This window comes from Sardina pilchardus, chromosome 10, assembly GCF_963854185.1.
Source record: "Sardina pilchardus chromosome 10, fSarPil1.1, whole genome shotgun sequence".
Lineage (NCBI taxonomy): Eukaryota > Metazoa > Chordata > Actinopteri > Clupeiformes > Clupeidae > Sardina > Sardina pilchardus.
The window spans coordinates 25610701-25615700 of record NC_085003.1 but is presented as its reverse complement, the minus strand read 5'-3'; the positions used below and the strand labels follow the sequence as shown (position 1 = coordinate 25615700).

Here is a 5000-nt window from a genome sequence, read left to right as displayed (position 1 = left end):
CCTTCAGAGGTCTAGAAGAGTCCATGTATTGAGGGGTCAATACATGGAGCTAGAGGGAGAGGGAGCTAGACAATATTAGGCAGAGGGTCATTTAGGGCCATTGAGGGCCATTGATATGACTGATCGGTGTATATCAAAATAAGTATATGAAAATAAGTGATCAAACGTAGCAAACAAAAATGTAAACCTTTAAGAAAAATAAGAAATAAAATGCATTTTTAAAGGAATTTCTTCTGTGTAATTTGTTACTTTTGATTGCTACTACCAAATCTAAGGAGGTAGTGATCGAGAGGTAGTAAGTGGTGCTGATTCAGAGTTGTTATGCAAGCAGAGCCATATACTGTATATATATATACAGTATATATATATATATATATATATATATATATATATATATTGTAGATAGATATAGATAGATAGATACATAGATGTATCTACTGTATATGGCTCTGGTTGCAGGCTGCTCCACCTGACAGGCTTGATGGCCACACTAGCAAGCAGATTGGTGGATTGGTTTCCATAGCAATATCAGTTTTGTGAATGGCCTGTGAGAGAGCAGCCCCTGCCTCAGGGTTCTTCAGTATCAGATGAGGTGACCCATCAGTCACAGTAACTCAGCGTCTCTTCATCTCTCTTCTCTCTCTCTCTCTCTCTCTCTCTCTCTCTCTCTCTCTCTCTCTCTCTCTCTCTAACCTACTCTACAGTTCTAACCTACTACATTTGGGTGGTCAGCAGATTGCAGTCAGTAAACTGGATCAAAATGGACATAAACACAAAAGAAACACAGAAGAATATGCCTAACTCAAGTTGCTGCAGCCAATGGGGCTGGATCTACGTTGTGTATAGCCTACATTTCCGTCTACAGTCTTTTAGCCCATCTTTACCAAGGGAACCCTTCCGAGACATTGAGAGACCAACCACTCATGCCCTCAAGGTTGAATTTTGGGCGTCTGACGGAAACTTATCAATTTGACCAACAATTAACATCGATTTGACACTCTTTTGCTGTATTTGTTATCATGATCACAACAGTGGGCTTCTTTATGTTATGTGTGTACTGTATGTTCTTGGAGTCTCTGGGCTACGCTCTTCACCAGCTGCTCAATGTTCCTCTGCTTCTCTGCAGATTTGATTCATACCCTCTCCCCATGTAAAATGTCACAAACTATATAGCCATAATGTGCGCGCATATACATGTGCATATATCTGTATCCATGTCTGTGTGTGTGTACGTGAGTGAGTGTGTGTGTCAAGAGTTGAGTATAGGCAGCAAGTGAAAACTAACTAGGTCTTTCTCCACATGGGTTCCAGATTGGAGAGGAACTTCCTGACAAGCACATCTAGAGCCAGAGCTCTTATCTGTAAATAACAGTGTGTGTGTGTGTGTGGTGTGTGTGTGTGTGTGTGTGTGTGTGTGTGTGTGTGTGTGTGTGTGTGTGTGTGTGTGTGTGTGTGGCTGTGAATTTGACCTTAGTGTGTTTTGGCCACATGTGTGTTTACTCAGGAAAGCACATGCAGCTCTCAGCCACACACCTGCAACTTCCCACAGTCAGTTCAGCAAACACTCAATCACACACATTTTCACTTATCAAATACACACACACAGACCTGATACCCCCTCATCTCATTTCACCTTGATGAGAAGTGTGTTTGAGCAGTGGAGATTAGATGTATAAACCCCCACCCCAGCACACACACACACACACACACATACATACACACACACATACTGTCCTCTCCTCTGTCCCAGCCTGCCCATCACCCCTGTATGGCTCCTCCTGCCCCTTCTGTGTGTTGAGTCTCTGTGTGTATGTGTGTATGTGTGTGTGTGTGTGTGTGTGTGTGTGTGTGTGTGTGTGTGTGTGTGTGTGTGTGTGTGTGTGTGTGTGTGTGTACGTGTACGTGTACGTGTACGTGTGTGCAGTGTTGGGAAGGTTACTTTAGAAATGTAATGTGTTACAGTTACAAGTTACCCTGTTTAAAATGTAATAGTAGTGTAACTATTTGAATTACTTTTTCTGAGTAACGTAACTAATTACTTTTGATTACTTTTTGATTACTTTTCCGATTTTTTAATGATATACTGTATATTGTCCCCAAATCCATGCGAAGATTTCGGCCTTGGTCTACAGGCTGCCTAGCAGTTCTGTACAAGCGCACAAGGCAGCAAGGGCATTCAATACATGAATTAGCATCAAATTTTTTGTGAGGATAATATAATGATAATCATAACACGTTTACAGGCAGGCATGTAGGCCTACGCTGATGGCGCTGTAGACGTGATAGAGCCTATCAGAAGGTCCCGTATCAAACTATGGCTGTGGAGGGAAACAGTTCTTTTTACATACAATATTCTTTGCAAGGTTTTGCTGACAATATTGAGATGTAATTCAAATTGTAATTTTGAAAAATTTAAAAAGTACCTGTAATTGAATTACACATTTTTCTACAGTAACTGTAATATATTACTGTTACAATTATTTTGTAATTAAATTACGTAACTCAATTACATGTAATGCGTTACTCCCCAACACTGCGTGTGTGTGTATGTGTGTTATGATCCTACATTTGTTATATTCAGACTTGGTCAAGATTATTTTAAACTTCTCGTAAGTGTGTGTGGTTGGGTTGGCACGGGCCCTCACCTACTTCCAATGGACATAATGTCACAATCAGCACTCCCCTACTCAGATTTCTCTCTACTGATTTGAACTGTACTTAAATAAGTTTCCCAGCATCCCCGCATCATCTATCCTTCATCACCTGGATGGACACACACACACACACACACACACACACACACACACACACACACACAAACACACACACCCAAACTCACCCCACCCTGCTGTGTGTCCTTGGTCTGGTTCCAGTGCCTACTGTGCTACTGTGGGTTTTGGGGCTGGTGAGTGACAGGTGGCGTGGAGCTGCCACATCTCTCACTTATCCCAAAAATAGTCGGTTAACTGATCTAAGCAAATGGTTTAATCAGAGGAGCAGTATGTAAACATCAAGCACACAAGCACACACACACCAACACAAACATGATCACAGAACATCTAAAACACATCACGTCTCTCAACACACATGCAAACGTATTATTTTTCAGCAAAAATTAACAATGTTGGTAATACTAATTCCTAGTAATTTTTTAACCTTACATTTAGGCCAGTCAATCTAGCTCAAAAAAGGGCCAAATAGGTAGCAATTTCCTATGCATTTTGCCATTGGGATTTACTACAGGTGAAATGGGTAAAATTTTAAACTATAGATATCAAATTGAAACTTTCACAGTTGTTTACTCACATTAAGGCAAAGATTTTTTGTATTGCAAGTTTTCTGAAATGTGATGTTTAGATATGCAAATAAGGCCAGTTTTACTTAAATATGCGGTGATTTGCATATTTCTAACTAAATCTGAACAATAGGTACAGTCAGCTTCAAAATAATTGCTGCATTTTGCTTATATTTTGGATACCAAAAGCCTATGCAAAGGGAATATTAGATATCACTTCATATCACTTCATATCTATAGTTTAACATTTTACCCATTTCACATGTAGTAAATGTAAATCCCAATGGCAAAATGCATTGGAAATTGCTACCTCCACTAAATATACATCGGTAGATCTGTAATATGTTAATTAGATATACCTAGGGATCACAAAAAACTTGGAATGATTACTATTGCAATTTGTTGTATGTCAAACGCTAGATTGACTGGCCTAATTACCATACTTTACCTTACTACCTTACTTTACTCTCATAATGCTTTTTAGTGGACCATGTCGGCTAACACAAACACCTTTTAGCCAAAGCTACTGTATCATCAATGTGTCAAAAGTTAAACAGTCACATTCACAATATCATGAGGAAATTCAATAGTATGTCTAATGAAGCAAGTCATCATACTGACAGAAAGGGTGTTTGTGTGTGTGTGTGTGTGTGTGCAAGTGTCACCATATGTGTATTAAAGTTACATTCAGAGTACATTCAGAGGTTAGGTGTATCAAAATGTTTGGATGTGTATGTGTGGAGGTGTGTGCATGACAAACAGTGTGTGGATGCGTATTTCATGTGTTGTATGAATGCATAATATGAGTGTGTGTGCTTCCATGGTTTTACCAATATAAAGTAGCTCATATGACTCTTGAGGTTAACCCCCGCTGTTGCACTCAATCAGCTGATCAGCAATAAGTCCTCTCTCTCTCTCTCTCTCTCTCACACACACACACACACACACGTATTATGTTTTAAAGATAAAAGGCCTGTGCTCAGCTATTACTACATATGTTGGCACACATACACATGCACACGAAGCACAACCTGTTTGAGAGACTTTGACACTCTTATTGGCATATTATTATTTAAATAAACTTCTGGTGTACTTACACATTCTCCAATGCCTAGGAGTACAGACCCTATTTGTACTAGAGTAGAAGGTGCTATTCTGGGCATTATTAGTGGAGTAATTTACGAGACACGCTGTGGGTTCCATTAGCACAGCGCTAACTCGACCAATGTTGGACAAGGGAAAAATAGCTTCTGGGAGGGTGTTTGACTCGAGTGGGTGAAATTTCTCCGAACCATGACTTTAAAAGATAATTCCAACATTAATGATGTATAGCTCAATCCAACTTCAAATTATTAGTTACTTAAATTCATCTTTTGACATCTTAATACCATCTTAAATTCATCTTCAGTGCTAGACTAGACTTGCATATGTGAAGCCATAATGTTGATGTTAAATTGAAGGCTTTAGTGTTTTGTCTTCTATAAATACTTTTATAATTTTGTCTTACATTTGCTTCACTCACTCACACACACACACACACAAAAGAAGAGACAATGCAGAGGCTGCTGACTGACACATTTGTTTTAATTTCTGAAGCAGTTTTTACAAATGCCCCATAAAAATACAAATAAGAGCACTACAGTATAACCTCTACAAATAAATAAGTCCCTCTACAGAACGGTTCACGGGTCGGGGCACAACCCAC

At 39.3% G+C, this 5000-nt stretch overlaps 1 protein-coding gene across 1 annotated transcript in view; it reads right to left on the bottom strand.

Moving 5' to 3' along the window:
* Positions 1 to 4861: 4861 nt before the first annotated feature.
* Positions 4862 to 5000, bottom strand: part of slc7a5 (solute carrier family 7 member 5) — a 16679-nt gene continuing 16540 nt past the window's right edge. The window contains exon 10 of the mRNA XM_062547302.1: positions 4862 to 5000. This exon is cut by the window's right edge and continues 2440 nt beyond it. The gene's annotated coding sequence lies outside the window, so the exon portion shown is untranslated.